The sequence below is a fragment of the Mandrillus leucophaeus genome, unplaced genomic scaffold (assembly GCF_000951045.1).
Source record: "Mandrillus leucophaeus isolate KB7577 unplaced genomic scaffold, Mleu.le_1.0 Scaffold803, whole genome shotgun sequence".
Taxonomy (NCBI): Eukaryota; Metazoa; Chordata; class Mammalia; order Primates; family Cercopithecidae; genus Mandrillus; species Mandrillus leucophaeus.
In genome coordinates, this window is record NW_012108731.1 from 433,796 (window position 1) to 457,824 (window position 24,029).

The following is a 24,029-nucleotide window of genomic DNA, read 5'->3' on the forward strand; positions in this document are numbered from 1 at the left end:
AGTTCTTTGTAGATTCTGGATATTAGCCCTTTGTCAGATGGATAGCTTGCAAAACTTTTCTCCCAATCTGTAGGTTGCCTGTTCATTCTGATAATAGTTTCTTTTGCTGTGCAGAAGCTCTTTAGTTTAATTAGATCCCGTTTGTCTATTTTGGCTTTTGTTGCCATTGCTTTTGGTGTTTTAGTCATGAAGTCTTTGCCTATGCCTATGTCCTGAATGGTACTGCCTAGGTTTTCTTCCAGAGTTTTTATGGTTTTAGGTCTTACATTTAAGTCTTTAGTCAATCTTGAATTAATTTTTGTATAGGGTGTAAGGAAGGGATCCAGTTTCAACTTTCTACATATGGCTAGCCAGTTTTCCCAACACCATTTATTAAATAGGGAATCCTTTCCCCATTGCTTGCTTTTGTCAGGTTTGTCAAAGATCAGATGGTTGTAGATGTGTGGTGTTATTTCTGAGGCCTCTGTTCTATTCCATTAGTCTATATATCTATTTTGGTACCAGTACCACGTTGTTTTGGTTACTGTAGCCTTGTAGTATAGTTTGAAGTCAGGTTTCATGATGCCTCCAGCTTTGTTTTTTTTGTTTATGATTGCCTTGGCTATGCAGGCTATTTTTTGGTTCCATATGAACTTTAAAGTAGTTTTTTCCAGTTCTGTGAAGAAAGTCAGTGGTAGCTTGATAGGGATACCATTAAATCTATACATTACCTTGGGCAATATGGCCATTTTCACTATATTGATTCTTTCTATCCATGAGCATGGAATGTTCTTCCATTTGTTCGTATCCTCTTTTATTTAGTTGAGAAGTGGTTTGTAGCTCTCCTTGAAGAGATCCTTCACATCCCTTGTAAGCTGGATTCCTAGCTATTTTATTCTCTTTGTAGTAATTGTGAATGGGAATTCACTCATGATTTGGCTCTCTGTCTGTTATTTGTGTATATGAATGCTTGTGATTTTTGCACATTGATTTTGTATCCTGGGACTTTGCTGAAGTTACTTATCAGCTTAAGGAGATTTTGGGCTGAGACAATGGGATTTTCTAAATATACAATCATGTCATCTGCAGAGACAATTTGACGACTTCTTTTCCTAATCGAATCCCCTTTATTTCTTTCTCTTGCCTGATTGCCCTGGCCAGAACTGAGGAAGGTAATTTTCTAAAGGAAATTCCAGGTACTGTCACCAGAACAAGAGGAAGATGGAGTTTGGTTGGGAAAAAACAACAGTTACCCACCTCAAGAACTAACAATGCTGAATATATATCTTGGTTCTGCCACCTGCCAGGCTCTATTTATATGCTGTCATTAAATCCTCAGAGGTAGACATGATCCCCAATCCCCCCATTTTATAAAGCGGAATACTAAGGTCAAGGAGGTGAAACCACTTGCCCAGTGCTGCACCATTAGAAGGGATGATTCGACCCGCGTCCAGATTAGAAGTTATTTGCTTCTCTTCCTGAAGTTCCTGCCTCTACATTCTGTTGGATTTGGGTATGACAAGCTGGCCCACAAGTCTAGCTTTGTAGTTTGGTGATCATGCACTTCTCTGTCTGTTGGTCAAAGCTGGCATCCAAGAGTAAGTAGCCTGAGAGGCTTCACTAGTGCCTCCAGCTTCACATCCCTATTTCCCAGAATTCAAGAGGCAGATTCCTGGCTCTCCTAGCTCGTGACTGTAGGGATTTCTAATTCTTTTTTTTTTTTTTTAGACGGAGTCTCGCTCTGTCACCCAGGCTGGAGTGCAGTGGCGTGATCTCAGCTCACTGCATCCTCCGTCTCCCGGGTTCCAGTGATTCTCGTGCCTCAGCCTCCCAAGTAGCTGGGATTACAGAATGCGCCACCACACTCAGCCAATTTTTGTATTTTTAGTAGAGACAGGGTTTCACCATGTTGGCCAGGCTGGTCTCAAACTCCTGACCTCAGGTGATCTGCCCACCTCTGCCTCCCAAAGTGCTGAGATTACAGGCATAAACCACTGTGTCCAGCAGGTTTTTCTAATTCTCAGCCTTATTGCAGAAGAGAAAAGAGGTGTTGCTTCCTCGACTTGACCTGCAGCTCAGTTTGTTTTTCACTTTTCTGGTATAATCTGGGCGACAACTCTGATACTTCATGCATGTCTGTTCTGTTCCACATATGAATGCCCTTGGCATGCCTGTCTGTCATCCACCAATCTGGAGACACTGGGGAACAGTTCAGAGCCCCTTGAGGCCCTTGCCTTCCTACTGACTATCTCCATTTTCAGGAGAAGGGCAGCAAAGGAAGAAATTATGAGTAAGAAATCCACCGCATATCTTCAGCCAGGACCCAGCAAGAGCCCCTGAGAAGGGAAAGTTACTACCCAAAGCCCGAGTAGCCAGAGCACTTCTGAACCATTTTTTGAACACAGGACACTTTTGGTAAAGCCCTTGAATCCCTTCTCAGAATGCTTGTAAGCACATTAAGTAAAATACACAGGAGTACAGAGGAAACCAGTTATACTGAACTATAATTATCAAAATATCTTACAACAAATTTATGATATGCTAATATCTGTGATTATTAATTGGCACACTAAATAGCAGAATCTAGCTGTATGTCTAATCGTTAACATGATTTCGAAGTCACGATGAGTATAAAGAATGTTTTGAAATACCTATAAAACTGTAATGTAATATGAAAATATCTATGGCTTCTATTGATGACAGTCACAGGTACTACTAACACTGCCATGAGTTGTTGTCCACAGAATTGAAGGAAATGCTAAGTTGTACATCACTTTCCATGACAATAAATGTGCAATTATATTTCTTATTCAAGTTTACAAATCTCTTGAATTCTACTCCCAGAATTTTGGGGGACTCTCAGCGGACCCCAGGCTAAGAATCAAATGACATTCTAGAGTGTCTGGCATTAACAGCATCCATGTATGGGTGTCTACAGCCACCCTCTTGGCAGCCCTGTGAGTACTGTCATCTCCATTCTTCAGCTCAGGAAACCAAGGCTGGAAAAGGCTAAACCATGGGAAGGCACAGGAGTGAGTATACCCAGCTCTGGAGCCCATGCCCTTCCTGTTTTCCTGCTTCTGCTTAAGCAGCCTCATCTTGGTGAAGCCAGTTTGTCATGCCTTGTCTCCAGGAAGAGGGGCGATGAAGTGGAAAGTCCACACCCCCAACGGCAGGAACAAAACAAGCAACCCTGCAGCAATTTCTGCTTCCCACTTCCCATAAGCCATTCTCAGAGATGGAGAGAAATGTGGCTATACATGCAAGCCCTTTAGAGGGGAAATAAACATGTGAAAAATTTCACTCAACAAGGCCTGCAGTTAAATTGTGCCACCTCATGTGTAAACCCAAGCCTCCTGGGAGTTAATGCATTTGGGGCTTGTTAATATCGGCATGAGCAGTGTCCAAGAAGCACTGCTGAGGCCCTGCACACTTAGGATGTGAAGAACTGCCTCTTGCCTGCACAGGACATGCAGGCTCCTGAAGGCTGGGCCTTTGGAAATGAAGCATCAGGCTCAAGTCCTGCCGTCAGCCTCCCCATAGCCATTGAATGCAGGGAAGGGTAAAACTGCAGCCTCCTGGCCAAGGCCCAGCTCAGGAAATTGCTTTTTACCTACTGGGACTCCACATGCCTTTTCACTTTGCTGGCCTCTGTCCCAGCAGCCAGTGCAGCGAACATCTGCCAGCCATTGAGTCCACCTCACTGGCACCCAGGGCCTCGTCTCACATCTCAGCTATTCCTCATGGACAATACTCTCAGTCTGCATGGAACAGAGCAGACCTCTGGGTTGGGAAGGCCCACTGCAGAGATAAACTGGAAATAAAGACTTAACTCAGGCTGTAACAGAGGTATCTAGAGTTCCTGTCAGCTCTGTTGGAGTGTGAGGTTGACAACTCAGCTACCAGGCTTACCCAGCTTAGCTGAAATCTGTTCCAGAGGTGGACTATGCCATCCAGGCTCAATTCTCCTGTGCAATAGCGTCCCCGGGGTCGAAGCAAATTGAGAGCAGATTTCATTCAGTTTGAAGCCTTTAAAGGGACTTTGGTTTTTTATTAATCTGAATCTCCTCATGAGGAAACAATCAGACAAATCCAAAATGAGGGACATTCCAAAAATAACAGCCTGGGGTTTTCAAAATTGTCAGTGTCATGGGGGAAGAAAGGGCTGAGGAACTGTTCTAGAATAGAGGAAGCTAAAGAGATAAGTCAGCAAATGCAATGTGTGAACCTGGGCTAGATCCTGGAGCAAAAATACAGGAAAACAGTTATAAAGGACACATACTGGACATTTGGGGAAATTTGAATATACACCATATTAGGTAATAGTGTTGTTCCAATGCAAAATTTCCTGATTTTGATGTAGGCAAAGATCCTTGGTCTTAGAGCATCTGCAGATCAAAGGTTATGTGTGCATAACTGCATCTCAAATGGGTTCAGAAAAGATTAGAGAGAGAGAGAGAAACAAAGATAGATAGATGATAGATGGATAGATAGATAGATAGATAGATAGATAGATAGATAGATAGATAAGCACAAATTGAGCAAAATGTTAACAATTGGTGAATCTAGATGAGGAGTAAATGGGTATCTATTGTACTATTTTGCAACTTTCTATAGGTTTAAAAATTTTCAAAACAAAAATGTGGAAGGAAACTCTTTAGAAAAGGAAGAAGGAAAAATAAATTTTGTACTTCCAAATAATGTGATATAGTAGTTACCTTCCAGGGAAGGTAAGTGAATGGAATCAGGGAGATACATACAGTTAATTTCAACAGCTTTAGTAATGTACACTTTCTTAAGGTGGATGGTGGGTTCAATGTTTATTTTAATACAATGCTTCATCAATACATATGAAATATATTAGAGTCTTTCATATGTATCAATTATTACATAGAAATACATATTTTACCAAATAATTACCTTGCAAAAATGTTTTCATTAATATTTTTCTTTTTTCTTTTTTTTTTTTTTTTTTTTTTTTTGGAAACAGGGTCTCACTGTCACCCAGACTGGAGTTCAATGAGCTGTGATCGTGCAGTGGCATAATCACTGCTCACTGCAACCTTGACCTCAGGGATCAAAGAATCCTCACACCTCTGCCTCCCAAGTAGCTGGGACCATAGGTGCATGCCATCATACTAAGCTAATTTTTAATTTTTCTGTAGAGATTGGGGTCTCACTACATTGTCCAAGCTGGTCTCAAACTCCTGGGCTCAAGCCATCCTCCCACCTTGGCCTCCCAAAATGTTGAGATTACAGGTGTGAGCCACTGCACCCAGTCAATATTTCTTTATATTTTTTATTTATTTGTCCTCAGAGGTAGATCAATGAAAGTATTTTTTGAGGAGGTCCTGAAATTCCATGTGTCTTGTTATTGGCCAAAAAAGCCCACCTCAGCTGGTAGAAGGATAGAGGGTCTTTATTTATAACAACAGAACTGCTTGGCTGTTGATGGCTTGCTGATGCTTGTTGGTGCTTGTTGGTGCTTGTTGCCAAAGATTTTCAGGACCGCCTTCCGAAGTGATCACCAGCTCCCTGCTTTGATGGTTGGTTCACTGCTGGCAGGGACGAAGAGCACTTCTTTTGGCCTTAGGAGTTTTGCCCTGACTCTTTTTTCCCTACAGCCACCCCCACCCCATTGCCACCCCCAATGCCTAAAGTTGGTTAGGGGTGGCAGGCAAGTGCTGGAACCACAGGTGGAGAGGGGGATTCCCCAGGTGTGTGATTTCTCCCAGCAACTTGCTATTAATGGAAACAAAGCCTGGGGAGCCACCAGACACAAAACCATGTAACAATGGCCACACCAAGAGTACAAACCAGACGGAGCAGCCCCTGCCTAGACCTGTCCACTGTCTTCCCAACACATCTCAAATGAACATCAGTCTCCTTGTTGTGACCTTTAAGGCCCAGAAGGGCCCCTCTAAGCCTCTGTATCCTCATCTTCTACAACATCCTCTCCCTACCTTTTGCTCACAGCGTGGCGGCTGCGCTGCTTTTCTCTGCCCCTCATACGCACACACCTCAATACCCCTTGAGGATTTTGCATTTGCTCTTCCCATCTCCTGGGATGCTTTTCCCCACAATCCTCACATGGCTGATTCTTCTGGTTGTTCAGGTCTCAGTGCCAATATCACCTCCTCAGAAAGCCCCTTCTTGATCCCTTAGTATGAGACAGCCCCATCTTACAGGTACTTGCTTATTTTTTGCATAGTATTTTTTCTATAGTTGTCTGGTTTACTTATTAACTTCTTTATTTTTCATTTCCCACCAGTGGGATATAATGGCTTGTTCGTTGGTGAAGCCCCAGCACGCAGCCAGTGACATCCTAAGGACCTCATTCACACATCCACTCATGTGTGACTTAGGCAGTTATTCTCCCTGTCAGCTTCAGTTTCTTGCTCCGTAGAAAAAGTCCTAACACCTACAGCACCATATCAATGTGAAGAGAATATACATCAAGGGCAGGTACCATCATAGCTACCGTGTACCTGCTACTGGGTGAGCGCTCTATAAATGCTGGTTTCCTTCCTGTCTCTCAGCTCCTTACAAAGCAGTTTTGACCTATGCCGTACCATTTGCCCTTTGTCAAACCTTTTAGTTAAGCTGTGTTAAAGCTTTTGCAGTAGCTAGGGAAGCAATTGTTACCCCTATTCCCTAGATGAGGAAATGAAAACTCAGAGAGATGAAATTACACAGAATCACACAGTCAGGGGTAACATGGGCTATTCTTGAATCCAGTCTTCCTGTTTCAAAATTTTGAACCTGTGTTCCTTACACTCCCTCACAATACAATGTGGTTACTTACGGACACACAAAGATAGAAATGAGACATGATGATGATGATAGGAGGTATTCACCAGCTTTCCAGACGGTGGGAGAGAGAGACGGGGAAGTGCGGCCCTCCTTCGCACATGTTTGTAGAGCTTGCTCTACTTACAGCCAGACCTTCCTTTCTCAGTTGTTGTGGCCCCTGGAGTCTGATTAGGAGAATGGACTTTTGTCCTAGAGCCCTTTTGTCTAGAGCCCTTGCTGGTCTGAACCAGGGGAGATGATCCCCGACACGTCCTTAGGAGCCCACATTTCTAAAAGAGCATCCAGAACAGTCTCTGCATCTCCAGACCTCAGCACCAGGGATGAGCTCAGACAGGTCCAGTTTCCCTACCCACCAGGAGATCAGGTTGCTGCCAGATGTTCCCAGGTTAGAAATGACTGACTTCCTCATTGTCATTGTTCATTGAACAAAGATATGTTGCCTTGGTCTATCGGCACCATTGCTTCCACATGGATTATCTCTAATCTTTCTCCGAGAGCTGAAGATTTGCCTCATCTCCAAGACCAGAAAGCTTCTTCTTTTCCCAGCCACGGGAATGGACAGGATCCCCAAATCTGGCCTCAACCATCATACACGCCTGGGCATAACCTCTCCTGCTGATGTTACCAAAACACTAGGGTTTTGGTCTAGGTCCCATTGCTTGCAGCACAGAAAGCCAATCACTGAAATGAGTATTGCCGAGAAAGAAGGCTTTAATTCAGTGCTGCAGCTGAGGAAATGGGAAATCAATCTCAAATCCATCTCCTCAACTGACTTAAATTAGGGGTTTATATAGCAGGGAAGAAATGTAACCATGTGTGGGAAAATAGGTATTAGGGAGGGTAGGGGAAAGGAATTGGTCCACAGGAAGCAGGTGGCCGGTTAGGCAGTCATGACAGGTGGGGGGGTCTGGCATCTCATTGTCCAGATGCAGTGATCTGATGAGTTTCAGGTCCTTGATATAATCTAGGAGGCCTGATTATTGGTTTCCTGAGAAATAAACTCAGGTAAGACATACGTAACTTTCTCAAGTTTTAAGACTGGGAGAGTCAATTTCTATGCTTGTTCAAAAGAAACTATAAACATTAGTTATATGGGACAATTGGGCCAGTGTCGATGTGAGCAATTCCTGGAAAGCCACAAGTAAGTAAGAGGGGAGCACAGGTGCAAGTAATTAAATGATGTGTACCAGGGACTCAGTTTTGCTGCTCTGACTCAAACACCAACTCTGTGCATAGCAAGCTCTATGGCAGTAACATCAGCTCACAATGATGCTGATGACATGTGTAACACTAGCCTTTACTCCGCACTTCAGCTGTGCCAGGCGTGATACACATTTGCCCCTGTGCACACTCACCCACATAAAATCGAGGCTTAGAGAGATTAAATGACTAGCCCAGAGTTGAAAGAACTTTTAAAACTTCTACTAGTTTCTATTTTTAGCAAATTTACAAATACATACTGTTTAAAGAGCCTAACAATTCAAATTTTGTTATAAAATATCATTGCCCTTAATCATCAGCCCCCATCTCGGATCTTAGCTGATTGTTTTGGCATAGGCTGCCTTTGCTTGAACAATATGTTTTTATTGCCACATCTTGACTTTTACATCACCCCTCTGTACACACATGCCACTTTCCCATTACCCTGGCTTCTCCCAACATAATTATTTCAAAATTTGTAGTTAGAGACAAATCATCAGTGTTTGAATTATTATGAATATGTAAATACTCCTCAGAGCTTATCATGATTTAATTTTTGTAGTTATTAATACTCCAAAGTTAATAATTGTTTTCTTTTGATTTGCTTAGATTTCTGTGTATTTATCATTCATTCAATCACAAATGCTATCAATTGTCTAAATTTCTTCATAATGTATGAGGCTTTCTATTGATTTTAATTTCCTAAGGAAATCTCCCCAGGAGCCTTCAGAGGGGCTCTAAATTGTCCTGATTTCTATTTCTATGTCACCCACAGAGAAAATGAAAAGAATGGCATGCCCAGAAGTTGAGCAGTGTACATCCTGCACAGCCAAATGCAACAGGTCTTTTCCAGAGTCTGCTGCCACTCAGTTACCCCCTGTGTTGAATCTTCTCATTCCTATACCTTTTGTCTTCCTCTTTTTGGATTTACTCTGCAATTTTGATGGAACACATCCTTGAATAGCTTTTGGAGACCTTGCTTATATGCAAATGTCTTTTATCTACTCTCAGTCGATTGGCGGTGGTTCAGCTGGGAGTAGAATTCTAGTTGGAGATCATTTTTCTTCACTAGTTTGAAAGCATGCTTCATTGCCTTCTAGGTGGCATAGAGAACTTCAAAGCCTTCCTAATTCTAGGTTCTTTATGAGCCTCTCTAGATATAGATATAGATATAGATATAGATATAGATATAGATAGATATATAGATATACTTCTTCTTTTTGACCCCAGTGGTGATGTGCCTTGTCATGGGCCTATTATCACCCATTATGATAGAAACTTGGGGGACCCTTCCAATCTGAAAACTTATGTACTAAAAAACTTGGAAAGTTTTTTGAATTTTTCCCATTTATTCTTTTATCCCATAAGTTTTCTTTACTCCTATTTCTGCAACTTCTGTTAATCAGATGTTGGGTCTCTTGGACTCGTTCTCTAATTTTCTTTTCTCTTCTAGTTTTCATCTCTTTTTCTTTTTGCTCTGTTTTTTGTAAGAATACCTCAACTTTATCTGGAAACTTATTCTGAGGTTTTCTTTGCTGCTGTGTTATTTTCATTTCCAAGAGTTATTTGCATTCTCTGAATGTTTTTTGTAACATCTTGTTCTCTTTTGATTATTGCAGTTTATTTTCTTATCTCCCTAAAGCAGGGGCCCCCAATCCCTGGGCTGCAAACCAGGGGCCATAAGCCAGGTCCACGGCCTGTTAGGAACCAGGCGACGCAGCAGAAGGTGAGAGGCTGGTGAATGAGGATTACTGCCTGAGCTCCACCTCCCATCAGATCACCAGCAGCATTGGATTTTCATAGGAGTGTGAACCCTATTGTGAACTGCATATGCAAGGGATCTAGGTTGTGTACCCCTTAGGAGAATCGAAAGCCTGATGATCTGAGGTGGAACAGTTTCATCCCAAAACCATCCCCACCCCCAACCTCCTCAACCCCCATCATGGAAAAATTGTCTTCCATGAAACCAATCCCTGGTGTAAGAAAGATTGGGGACCACTGCCATAAAGTATTAATAGTCTGTTTCTGGAGTGTCTTCTTCCTATTCTATGCTGCTTCTGTCTGATTACTTTCACCTTTATTTTACTCTAAGTCAGTCTTTCTCAACTACATTCTTCTTTCAAACCACAGATCATAGAAAATTATTTGTGACTATTTTCTTAATTCTGCCCCCTCAAAATGATACATAATAGTATGATTCTAGAATGTCTGGATGCCTTAGGCTTACTTCTTTCAAGGAAATCCTGATTATTCATGAGACAATTGTGATATCCTGAATAATGGGCTCCCCATATCCTAATCTCCAGGACTTGTGTATAACAAAAGGAACTTTTCAGACCAAATTAAGAATCTTGAGATGAGGAGATTATCCTGCATTATCTCAGCGAGCCTTAAATGTAATTACCAGGGTCCTTAAAAGAAGGAGGCAAGATCAACAGAGAGAGAAAGCCATGTGACAACAGAAGCAAAAATTGGAGTGAAGGGGCCATAAGCCAAGAAATCTAAGCACCTCCAGAAGCTGGAAAAGGAAAGGGAACACATTCCTTGGATTCTCTAGCAGGAACCAGCCTGGCCAATACCTTGCCTTCACCCAGTGAAATTGATTTCAAACTTCTAGCCTCCAGACCTGCAAGAAAATAAATGTGTGTTGTTTCAAGTCCCAAGTTGGTGGTAATTCACTATAGTATTCATAGGAAATGAGTCCCATAAGTAACTCTTAGTTCTCTGCTAGCATTTCAGAGTAAGGAACTAAATGCTAATCGGAAGATCAGAGTGCAAGAACCGCACGTGGCATCTGCAGCTCCACTGTAGGAGACTCCGGATGGGCCATGTTCCTGGGAAACTGCTAATTTCAGTACCTTTAACGCTTTCTTCTTCAGCTGGACAGACTCCCAAGAGAACACTCTCCAGGTCTCCTGACTGGAAGGTGAAGACCGACTGCAGCATCCTGGGAGCCAGGTCAGGAAAGCGGGCTGAGGCTAGTCAGCATCCAGCTGCCCCTCATCGCACTGCTGCAGTGCACAGCCCAGGTGTCCAAAGACCATGCCTTACCCTCTCCAGCCAGTCTTTGCTGAGAGGGGTGGGCAGTGGCCTGGCTGCCCACAGTAGGGTGCAGACATAGAGATCGGAGTGCTTACTAAACAAATCCTTCTTATTTGAGTCTTTCTGCCTTACCCCCAAATTCAGAGGTACCTGCTGCCCCTAGTTCCCAAGGTTTGTGGAATTTGCCGCACACATCTGCTGTTTTAAAATTTTCCCCACTATGGCCTTCTGAACTTTGTTTTCTTTCATCAGTTACCAGTCATCTATCTGTATTCTGACTCCCAAACCATGTTGTTGTCATTTCTTCTCCCATTTTTTCCATCGTAGTGGGTTTTGCCTTTTTCAAAACAATCCATTCCAGTGGGGCTTCAGGAGGAGAAAAACGCAAACACATACGTTCAATCAGCAAACTTCACCTACAAAGTTTTTAATTCACTTATCCATCTTATGTCTCATTTGTTTTTGTTTTTGTTTTAATTTAGAAACAGAGTCTCACTCTGTCACCTGGGCAAATACGGTGGTGTGATCACAGCCCATTGCAACCTCAAATTCCCAGGCTCAAGAGATCCTCCCACCTCAGCTTCCTAAGTAGCTACGGGTGCACGCCACCAAACTCAGCTAAGTTTTTTATTTTTTGTAGAGATGGAGTCTTGCTTTGTTACTCAGACTGGTTTTGAACTCATGGCCTCCAGCTATCAACCCACCTTGGCCTCTCAAAGTGCTGGGAGTACAGGTGTCAGCCACCACCCCCAGACTTATGACTCATTTCTATCTTAATAACATCTATATAAAATGAGTGAAGACCATATTCCATATTCTCATTCCCATTTCATGAAAAGTGAGCCTCAAAGAAGTCATGTGCTTTATCCAAGGATAAGAAGTCTAGGGCTCTGAGTCCTGGTCTGGGATTCCATGGGCCAAGAGGTGTTATCAGTCACATTCTGTCACTGTCACAGAAACCTGCAATACCCCAGAACAGGCATGGGGAAGGTCAGAACATAGAGACAGAGGCAGTGAAAACAGTTGAGGATGCTAAATTGTCTCAGAAGATTCATTGAGGCCAAATTGCAGAAAGAAACAAAGAAAGAAAAGAAACAAGACATGGGGATAGGGAGGGAGGGAGGGAGGGAGGGAGGAAGAAAGAAAGAAAGGAGAAAATAAGAAAGAGAAAGGAAGGAAGGAAGGAAGGAAGGAAGGAAGGAAGGAAGGAAGGAAGGAAGGAGAAGGAGAAGGAGAAGGAGAAGGAGAAGGGGAAGGGGAAGGGGAAGGGAAGGAAGGGAAGGAAAGGAAGGAAGGGAGAGACAGAAGGAGAGAGGGAGGAAGGGAGGGAGGGAGGAAGGAAGGAAAAAGGAAAGAAAGGAGGGGGAAAAGGAAGGAAGAAAAAAGGAAGGAAGCAAAGAAGGAACGAAGGAAGGAAAGAAAGAGAGAGAGAGAGAGAATCTGGCACAAATGAGAATTCCCCAGTGAGAAAGCAATCCTAGGAATGTCAATAAATTTTTGAATGAAAGTCAAAGCTTGAAATTTTATTGCATGTAAATTTATTCAGTCACTCAAAAATATCTATTGAACAATTTGCCAGTTATTGAGCTATTATCTCTAAGCTCCAAACTTATCCTTTTCTACCCAGCTTTGTAATGCCAGGGCTAGAACTCTGCATCCACCATTCTGCCCAGCCAGCTGCTACCTGTTGGGATCCACCAAGAGGGGGTAGTAAAGGGAGACCCTGAGGCTGGGGAAGGGAAAGTGGCCCTCTTCTTCCTGTTCCTGAGTACTTCCTGCTCCTGAGTACTTCCTGTTCCTAAGTACTTCCTGTTTCTGATTAGCTTCTATTCCTGAATACTTCCTTTTATTGTCTGCAACACTTCCTCAGTGATAACCCAGGCACTGGAAGTTCTTTCCTGTATCAGCGACTCCATCCAGTTTACAGTTTTTACAGTATACACAGACCCAGTTTCAGTGTGGCCCCACTCAGATATCTGAGTCCCAGCTCCATGGGGCCACTCCTCTGAGCTTCTACATTTTAATAATTTTCTGTTCTTCCTTCTATTCCCTCACCCCTAGGGGAAGTAGCTATTTCCTGCAGTTGCCACCACCAGGATTTCTTAGAGTTCTCTTTTTGCCTTTCTGCGAAAGAACCCAGTTAACAATTTTATATACAATTATGCCTGTTAAAAGGTGTGGTTTTTATCTCCTGACTGATTCAAGCACTCACTATGAACCACCACTAAAGCTCTATATTAGGTACAAATTTGGAAGGAAAGAGTCACCCCTACATAAATGCCGACACATTGCCAAAGGATGAGAAGGTGGCTTTCCTAGATGAATCAGGCTTTGTAGTTATGCTGCATTGACCAAATGTTTGGACCAGTGCAGTTTGTGGTTCCCATGGGCAGTGTCCCTTAACTCCAAGAAAATGACTTCAGATATCAAGTCCCCTGGGACTGTCTTTGATGTGCCAGGAGACAGCATGAATCTTGGACAATGGTGCTATCAATTTTCTGTAAGTCAGCCGGGATGACGGCTTTGCTCAGTAAACAGATTTCTATTTGAGCACTTTCAAAAGCCAGATTCATTATTTCAGGCATGGTCAGTGTATGTTTCTGTGCTAGGCAGGTTATTTTATAGCTGCAGAACGAACAGAACATTTCAGATCTCATCAGAGTTCCCTGGACGGCTGTAAAATGTCTTCCTTAAATGTCCTCAGGATCCACATGTGAGACTGAACCAGTTTTTCAGGTTGGGAAAGCCAGTGCTGGAAAGGAAGAGGCAGTTTCGGGCAGCCACATTTACTCAGAGCTCAGTTCCAGCCTCTGAAAGCTATCTCCTTCTCTTCCTGGGTCAGACTTACGGGTCATCTTGTTAAGATATATTAAGCCCCATGGCTGGTTTTGTCTGTGTCTCCTTCCTGCCCTGTCTCCACCAGAATGAGCTTCTTGAAAACAAGGCTAGGGTCTTGTTTATGTCTCGGGAGTGCAGCATGGTACCTAGAGCCTAGCTGATGCTCTTATTTTTCTTGAGCTGGAACAAGCTGAATTGACCATGATAATTCCTAGTGGAAGTTTTAAGCACTATGTAGGAACATGACTCCATGCTCTGATGACCACACTCTATAATATTTTATGGGTACATACATAGTAGGTGTATGTATTTATGGGGAACATGAGATATTTTTATATAGGCATACAAGGTGTAATAATCACATCAGGGTAAATGGGGTACCCACCACCTCAAGCATTTATCTTTTCTTCATGTTATAAACATTCCAGTTATACTCTTTTAGTTATTTTTAAATGTGTAATCAAATTATTATTGACAAGTTACCCTATTGTGCTACCAAATATGAGATCTTATTCATTCTATCAATTATCCAATTGACAGAATATCAGTCATTCAATTATATTTTGGTACCCATTAACCATGCCCACTTCCCCTCCCCGCCACCCCACCCCCACCACCACTACTCTTCCCAGCCTCTGGCAACCATCCTTCTACTCTCTGTCTCCATGCGTTCAACTGATTTAATTTTTAGCTCCTACAAATAAGTGAGAACATGTGAAGTTTATCTTTCTGTGCCTGGTTTGTTTCACTTAATGTAACCACCTCCAGTTCAATCCATGATGTTGCAAATGATAGAATTTCATATTTTTATGGCTGCATAGTACTCTATTGTGTATATATACCACATTTTCTTTATCCATTCATTTGTTTATGGACACTTGGGTTGTTTCCAAATCTTGGCTATTGTGAATAGTGCTGTAATAAACATGGGAGTGCAGTTTCCTCTTCAATATACTGATTTCCTTTCTTTCAGGTGTATACCTAGCAGTGGGATTGCTGGATCATAGGGTATTCTATTTTCAGTTTTTTGAAGAACCTCCAAACTGTTCTCCCTAGTGGCTGTACTAATTTACCTTCCCACCAACAGTGTACAAGAGTTCCCTTTTCTCCACATCTCTGCCAGCATTCGTTACTGCCTGTCATTTGGATATAAGCCATTTTAACTAGGGTGAGATGATATCTCATTGTAGTTTTGATTTGCATTTCTCTGATGATCAATGATGTTGAGCACCTTTTCATATACCTGTTTGCCATTTGTATATTTTTCTTTTAAGAAACATCTATTCAGATATTTTGCCCATTTTTAATTGAATTACTAGATTTTTTCCTTTTGAGTTGTTTGAACTCCTTATATATTCTGGTTATTAATCCCTTGCCAGATGGATACTTTGCAAATATTTTTCCCATTCTGTGGGTTGTCTCTTCGCTTTGTTGACTGTTTCCTTTGCTGTGCAGAAACTTTTTTTTTTTTTTTGACAGAATCTCACTCTGTTGCCCAGGCTGGAGCGCAGTAGAGCAATCGCAGTTCACTGCAACCTCCGTCTCCCCAAGTTCAAGTGATTCTCCTGTCTCAGCCTCCTAAGTAGCTGGGATTATAGGCATGTACCACCACACCCGGCTTATTTTTGTATTTTTAGTAGAGATGGAGTTTCGCCATGTTGACCAGGCTGGTCTCGAACTCCTGACCTCAGACGATCCACCTGTCTTGGCCTCCCAAAGTGTTGGAATTAAAAGCATGAGCCACCACGCTCGGCCAGAAGCTTTTTAGCTTGATATAATCCCATTTTTCCATTTTTGCTTTAGTTGCCTGTACTTTTAGAGTATTACTCAAGAAATTTTTGCCCAGACCAATATCCTGGGGAACTTCCCCAATGTTTTGTTTGTTTGTTTGTTTGTTTGTTTGTTTGTTTTTGGTAGTTTCGTAGTTTGAGGTCTTACATTTGTCTTTAATCCATTTTGGTTTGATTTTTGTGGGTAGAAAGTGACAGGGGTCTAGTCTCATTCTTCTGCACATGGATAGCCAGTTTTCCAAGCACCATTTATTGAAGAGACTGTTCTTTCCCCAGTGTATGTTCTTGGTACCTTTGTCGAAAATGAGTTCACTGACGATGTCTGGATTTATTTCTGGGTTCTCTATTCTGTTCCATTTGTCTATGTGTCTGTTTTTATACCGGTATGATGCTGTTTTGTTTACTATAGCCCTGTAGTATAATTTGAAGTCAGGTAATGTGATTCCTCCAGGATTGTTCTTTTGGTCAGGACAACTTTAGGTATTTTGGTCTTTTGTGGTTCCACATACATTTTAGGATTATTTTTTTCTGCTTCTCTAAAGAATGTCATAGGTATTTTGACAGAGATTTCATTGAATGTATATATTGCTTTGGATAGTGTAGGCTACAACCTATAATTGGTTTTGCCCTTTCCACTTCTGCCTCCCCTGCTTTTAATCAGAAGAGGGAGAGAGAATGGGCTGGACATTCTTTCCCATCCATAGCCTCAATGAAACGAAAATGCCCCCAGGAAGAGCTGAGGATAAGAGTACAAGGGCCGCCAGTGATCCCAGAAATAGATAGAGGCAGCCCAAGATGAAAGACACCTTCAGGCGAGAACACACTTCTCTATCCGCTTCTCTCTCTGTTATAATTGAGCCCTTCTGACTTTCCTAATAATAAAAATGCAAATTTTTAAAGATCATAAATCATCTTTTTCATCTATGAGATTGATAGTTACTTATTAGTATTATTAACAGTAATAGTAATTAATAGTATTATTAACAGTCAATGTATATTGAGATTGACTTTTTAAATTCACCTATAACATTTACAAAGATTAAAAAAGGGAGGCACTGAACATATTTTAAAATGGGTTTAAAAAAAAACAACCTAGCAATATCAAGCACTGGCAAGGATGCAGAGCAACTGAAACTCTCAGGAATTGCTGGTGAAACGCAGACTGGCTTGGCTGCTCTGGAAAACGCTTGACAGCTTTTAAAAAGTGAAACATACACTTAGTGTGTGACTCAGTAATCCCACTCCTAGGCACCTACCCAAGAGAAATGAAAACTTGTGCTCACACAAGAAAACTCTACACATAAATGTTTATGCAGCTCTATTCATAATCAACAAAAACTGGACACAACCCATTTGTCTTAGTGGGTAAATGCATAAGCAAACTGTGGATCATCTGCACGATGGAATACCTACCACTCAGCAATAAAAAGGAATGAACTATTGATGCATGCAACAGCTGAATCTCAAAGGCATTATGCTAAAGGAAAGTAGAAGCCAGACTCAAAAGGCTGCATATTATGCGCTCTCGTTTTTGTAATGTTCTAGAAGAGGTAAAACTATAAAGACAGAGATAAGATCAGCAGCTGTCAGGGATAAAGGACGTGTTCGACCACAAACAGGAAGCACAAAGTAGTTTCTGGGCATGAAACTGTATCTTTTCTCCCCAGTTTTACTGAGGAATAGCTGACAATTAAAAATTATATATATTTAAAGTGTGTAACTTGATGATTTGGAGTTGTTCTGTATCTCAATTAGAGTGGTGACTTCACAAACCTATACCTGTAATAAAATTCTTACAACTACACAAAAAAGTCAACTTTATTTTATATAAATTTTAAAACTAATAATAATGAGATATTAAATATGAATAAATATATAAACAAAGATGGGAGGGCTCTTGGAGAAATGGCTGATGCCAGACCTGAGGCAAGGAAAGTGCAAGGTGAGCCTGGAGCATCTCGTGCCAGAGAGTAGAAAGGGGCTCAGAGGACACAGGTCCAGCTTGAAGGGGCTGCCACTTGCCAAATTTGGGATGATCTGGCTGTCAAAATGGATAGCGACAGAAATACACTGGATTGAGAAAGAAGCCATGAGTACAATCTGATACTAAAAAAGTTGAGGGGTAGAATAAGAAGCTTTTCTTTATAGAAAAGCGATAACTTTTTTTAAAAGTAGAAAGAATGGGAAATGAAATAGCACTTTATAGTCAGGAAAGAGCAATTGATCCAAGCGAGGATGATCAATAGATTCTAAAATCACTGGGTAAGAGATTGTTGGGAAGCAAGACATTCTGTCTCAAAGTATCACCCAGTAGGTCACTTAATAATCACAGAAGATCAGGGTACATTTCCAATGGAGAAATAGAGCAGGCACTCACTTAACTGAGTGATCAAAGTTAATGTCACAAATTGTGGACAAATTGGCATCTTGTTGTTCCTCCTGATATGATGCCCTGAGAAGGAAGCAACAGCATCTGTATAATATGCCTGCCAACAATATTTATGCTAAATCTAATCCTGAGGCGCAATCAGATAAATCCAGGCCTAAGTACACTCCATAAAACTCTTCAAAATGCCAATGTCATGAGAGACCACAGAAAGGTTGGAGATCTGTTCTGGATTCAAGAGACATGACTGGGAAACGATACGTGACCCTTGATTCCATTCTGGATCAAGACAAAATCTGTTAAGTACAGACAGTCCACAACTTACAATTGTTCAACTTACAATTTTTCAGTTTTACAATGGTGCAAAAGTGATAGGCATTCAGTGGAAACCGTACTGTGAGAACCCATACCATTCTGTTTTTCACTTTCAGTACAGTATTTCATACATTACATGACATATCTAACACTTTATTATAAAATAGGCTTTCTGTTGGATAATTTTGTCCAACTGTAGGTTAATGTAAGTGTTCTGAGCACATTTAATGTAGGCAAAGCTATTACAATATTCAGCAGATTTAGTGTATTAAATGCATTTTTACTTACATTATTTCAACTTATGATGGGTTTATTGGGATGTAATCTCATTTTAAGTCAAGAAGTGTCTTTATTCAATGACTTGATATGAATTTTGTATTAGAAAATTGTATTTTAGCAATTCCCAAGTGTACTGATTATATTATGCTTACGTAAGGGTGTGCTTTTTTTCTTAAGAGACACATGCCGAAGTATTTAGGCATCAAGTGTTATGATGTCTATAGATAACTCCAGTTTGATAAAAACTAACAGATGTGGCAAAATGTTAACACTGGGTGGATCTACATTGGGTGAAGCACTTACAAGCTCACATTGCACTAGTTCCTACAATTTTTTCAAAGGCTATTTTTTTTTTCTAAAGAAAAATAAAGGAGAGAAAAAAACTGATGAGGAAGCCTAGTATTGGCAAGGTCGTGGGGCACTGGAAATTCTCCTGTACAGCTGGTGGGAGTGTGAGCCGGCACACGCTGCCTGGAGGGAAGTCAGGCACACAGTAAAGCATAAATTGAGCATACACTTTGACCCACAAACCCCACACCCTACTACTTTCAAATTAACTTAGAGAGAACTCACTAAGGTGCAAAGACGTATATGCCATAAAGTTTCACTACAATCTTATTTTTTATACCAGAAAAGTAGGAAATAGCTTAATGTCCATCAACGGAAAACTGGTAAGTAAATTATGCTTCATTTCTAGCCTACTGGTCAAGATCCTGGGCTCTGAGGTCAGATACCCTGGCAATGCTGATCGATTTTCTTGTGCCACAGCCTCTTCATCTGCTTAATGGGCATAATACAAACTCCTGTTCGGTAGAGTTGTTATGAGATTATGCAAGATCATGCATGCGCCTGGCATGTAGCAGGTATCAAATCAATATTACATACCATTAGCTTTATGCAATTGATTAAAAAAAAAACACTATGAGGCCAGCCTTTGTTTATTGACCTGGAAAGATGCTTCTGTCATAGTGTTGAATGAAAAAGCAGGCTATGGGATAGAAGAGCACAAGGTCTGATTGCACTTAAGTGAAAGTGCATTTTTAATTTCCATTTGGATATATTTGTAGCAAGATGTCTGGAAGATTGGCCACCTAAAGCATTAATAATGGTTCCCTAAGGTGAGGACGCTTCCAATCTTTCATTTTCTTCTTTGTACATTTCTATATTGTTTGTTTTTTCTTTTTTTCTCACAACACATGTAACAGTTTTACAATCAGATTCTTTTTAATTGTGAAAATATTAATAAATCAGATCCATAGATCTTGCCTGCTCAGACCTGACTTTGTCTGAGGGGTTGACCAGATGCCCTGCTGATTGATTCCCCAGAGGCTACTTCCTTATCTTTGGTACAAGTTACTGTCCCCTTTTCTCAGCCTGAGTGTTCTCTCTGCCAGGCATGCCGGAGGCACTTACATGTTCAGCTCTTTGTTCTCTCCACGGGATTATGTTTTCCCCACATTTCTACCTCATTTTCACGCAGCCTACAGCGTGTGTGTGAAGTGTGTGTTTGGCTCAGGGGATGACAACACACCTGCAGAGGATTCACTGAAGCCTACCTTGGGTGGCACTCAGCTCTTTTCTGGGTGTTTTCTAAAGGCATCCACACTGTCCCGCAGAAATCCAGTTTGCAGCACCATTTCCTCCCCAAGCCCGGTTTTCTGCAGCCTGGACCCTTACCAAGGTGCCAGGATCGAGCTGACCACGAGATGGCAGTCTTTCCTCGCATCAGGGTGGCCGAAGCCTGCATCCCCAGACCTGTGTGCTTCTGAATCCAGCTTCTGTGCTGCCCGAAGCAATTTCAGCAGAGATTATTTACTAAAGAGACCTTCACTAAAGAAGAGAACAGTAGGATTAAATATTAGGAAACAGAAGAACTCGAAGAAGAAAATACAATTTCCCAACGTCACATGCTCACCCATCCTTTTCCTCTTCAACAAAAGTCGCAACAGTTTTGTGTCCATTTGCAGTCTGGGGTAGAATTAGAATTGCCAAGCATCCCAGTGAGGTCTGAATCCACATTCCTTTATTTCTTTGTGCCACTCAAAGCCAGATATTGATGTCTGAAAACAAGATACATAAGCTTCATTATTTAAGTGTCTCTTCCTTAAACAAGACCGCTTTAATACTTAACAAGGTAGGGAAGCTACATAATTTAAAATCTATGCGACAAGAAATAAGAAATTATTTGTAGCGGGCTCCACTTTTACACCCACCAACAAAGAAAGACATTCACAATTTTTTGCCTTCCCAGGGCCCCAAAATACAACACAGGCCTGTTCTCCTGCTCCGGGCAGAAGCCGCAGCTGAAACTGTTCTTTATCAGCTTTTCTTTCTCAATATTTACCAACCAATAAATCTCTTTTCCCCGAAGACAACTGACATTCGAATCCTGTTCATGTGGATGCTTGTTATCCAAATAATATTAAATAAACTGCTTCATTTTCCACTGAAAAAGTATTAAGATGGATTTTTGTTTCTTTGCTGGTCAATATTGAAGAAGAGAGGGGCTGCTCTCATCCATGGGAAGGGCAGCTGCCTGCCTGCAACGACCACATCTCAATCTCCGAGCCTCCTGCAGAGGTGCCTCCTCTCTGTCCTGTCCTGGGGCCATGAAAGCTCATTGTCAGGCTCCCACAGTCCCTGCTCTGTGGCACCAGCAGGGTCGAGCCTCTCTGTACCATTGTCACGGTCATAACTGAGGACTCCATAGAATGTCGCCAGAGCTGCAGGAGTATTTTGCCCATTTTCCAAAGTGGGATAAGTCAGTCTTTTGAGAAAAATTCCAATTCTGTTGTTCCACAAGCCAATTCCAGCTTCCTTTTTTTATTATTATTATTTTTATTTTTAGACAAGGTCTCACTCCATCACCCAGACTGGAATGCAGTTGCGTGATCACGTCTCACTACAATCCCAGGTGATCTTCCCACCTCAGCCTCTCAGGTAGCTTGGGATTACAGGCACACACCTCCATGCCCAGCTATTTTTTTATATTTTTTGTAGAGATGGGCTTTCACCATGTTGCCCAGGCTGGTCTTGAACTCCTGGGCTCAAGCAATCCTCCTGCCTCAGCCTCCCGAAGTGCTGGGATTCCAAGCATGAGCCAGGGTGCCCAGCTCAACTCCTGCTCTTTCCTGTCAGAAGAGTGTGTGGTACCAATGGTCACAGAGCTGGCCAGAGGGTCAGGAGGGAGGAGGTCTGGGCTAGCTCTTCTGCTGACTTCCTGGGAGGACCAGCAATGAGACTTGCATTTCTGGGCCTCAGTTTCTCCATTCATACAACGAAATGTTGGACCTGACTTTCTTTTAAACCTTCCCGTAATGCTACTTATCAAGGACCTGAAATAAAGGAGGAGGCTTTGGAGCTGGCTTGATCTTAGTGGAAATTAAACATCTGAGTCCCTAAAGAAAATTCTAGGGAAGAAAAAAAGAAAAGCTCTTGAAGATTAATAGTAGCAGATAATATTTACGTGGAGATGTCTCTGTCCTAGGTACCATTCTAAAGGTTTGGTCATATGATTTAATTTAACCCCGACAATACCCCCCTATTCTTATACCCACTTGACACTCAAGGGAGCTGAAGCACTGAGGGATGCATGACTTCCCCAGAGATCACATCGCTTGGAAGGATCGGAAGAATGGGAAGCCAGGTGGCTTGGTTTCAGGGTTCATTCTCTTAACTTCCTAACCCCACAGCTGGCAGCAAGCCCAGGAAACCTCTGAGGGTTGCCGCAGCCTGGTGGGTTGTGGGGTGGAGCTGTAGCTGGAGGCTCTGGCAGTTGGAGTCATGGGCCCTGGCCTTGAGCACTACTCTGTGAGTGCTCTTGTCTCTTTCTCTTATCTTTATTTGGCCTTTACTCAGATAGACATTGCCAGGGGTGATAGTCATGCTCATCAGTGTACCCGGATTTCTGACATGATTTTATTACTACGTAAATAAGACATGAGTAATGTTTCCTCATTAAAAAAAAAAAAAACTCCAAGAATTACAAGTAAGGCTAAAAATCCCCTTTGAGCACCACCGCTCTCGGTTTCCTCCTCTCTTACTACAGGAGATACTGTCATTGTTTTGGATGGTGCACTACAAATTATTTTCTATGAGGTATGTACCCTTAGAAAACCTGTGGTCACGCTTTATAGTGCATGAGGTTCTGTTTCCTTCAGCAATGCTATCGCGCTGCGTGTATTATCTGGAAATCGCTTTCCTCGGTCAACAGTGCATCTTGAGACCCTTCCATGTTCCCACTTACAGATATGTCTCTTGCTTTTTACCGCCGGAGAGTATCCCATTGTGTGAATGAATCTGAGTTTATCTGTCCATCCCCCTTTTGATGGCTATTTAGGGCATTTCTAAATTTGTATTTTTCCAGAAATTGCCATAACATATGTCCTTTCACATACTGCCTCGTGCATGTGTACAAATATTCCTTTGGTCTAAATGATGAAAGTGAAATTGCTGGGTATCATCATATTGTATTAAACTGGCATAAATGTCATATGAGATTTTTATGAATGCTCCCCCCAAAAATGTTGGGATTTGAAACTCTGTAATAACGCCAAACTGCTATAAGTGGTAACAAAACATGAGCAAGATTTGAGGGCCATGAGATGCAATAATGGTGAGAAACGATATGGGTGATGCCTCTGAATTGTAAGGCTATGCTTTTCCCTTCCACCCAAGAAAGCACAGCAGAATGCAAGACGGGTGAAAATGACATGAATCATGAAAACTCCTAAATGCATTAGAATTGGAAATTTTTAAGTAATATACTTGCAAACATGGCCGAGATCTGCTGTGATTTACCTGCAGGGTCTGTCCTTCTGCACAACCCATGCTGCCAACCAGGAGCTATCCTGTCCCACCAACTCAATGAGGCAGCAACCGGTTCTGTACATGAAGATTCCAAGGGATCCCAGATGACATGTTAGAACAGACACTATCCAAGAAGGAAAGGACATATCCATCAGCCATGCTACAAGTGTCATGCCACCATGGAAGTTGATTGCTAGATACTGGGCTGGCATACACAGTATACACATACACACACACATACACACACACACGCTGAAGCATCCTCAGAATTCCTGCTACTCCAAGGTTCAAACGTCCAAGAAGAATACCATGGGGTGAGGACTGTGTGCTTGGCCAGGCTCTTTGGAGCCTACTTGGTGTCTCTGAAGGACTGGAAATAGAATCTGCTTTTAATTAAGGGAGCCCTAATACCAGTCTCTGCCAGAATGCCAGAAGTTACAAATCCCCATGCCCTGTCCACCCTCTCTCCAGTGGAGATTCTTATCTGATCTTAAGATCAACCTCAGGCTAAAAAACAAAGAGTGAACAAAGTCAGTCTGTATGGAACCCTAACATTCTCTCTCTTGGCGCTTCCCCTG

At 41.9% G+C, this 24,029-nt stretch overlaps 2 long non-coding RNA genes across 2 annotated transcripts in view; one reads left to right on the forward strand and one right to left on the reverse strand.

Annotated features, from left to right (window-relative positions):
* The window catches only part of LOC105530195, a 94,355-nt gene that overhangs the window by 69,469 nt on the left and 857 nt on the right, over nt 1-24,029 (forward strand). The window contains exons 2-4 of the long non-coding RNA XR_001004610.1: nt 8,768-8,861; nt 9,635-9,718; nt 23,449-23,765. This is a non-coding gene — a long non-coding RNA (uncharacterized LOC105530195). The remainder of the gene's footprint in view (nt 1-8,767; nt 8,862-9,634; nt 9,719-23,448; nt 23,766-24,029) is intronic.
* The window catches only part of LOC105530194, a 47,236-nt gene continuing 43,571 nt past the window's right edge, over nt 20,365-24,029 (reverse strand). Inside the window, exons 2-4 of the long non-coding RNA XR_001004609.1 lie at nt 23,443-23,575; nt 20,558-20,702; nt 20,365-20,425 (exon numbers count right to left, since the gene is read on the reverse strand). This is a non-coding gene — a long non-coding RNA (uncharacterized LOC105530194). The remainder of the gene's footprint in view (nt 20,426-20,557; nt 20,703-23,442; nt 23,576-24,029) is intronic.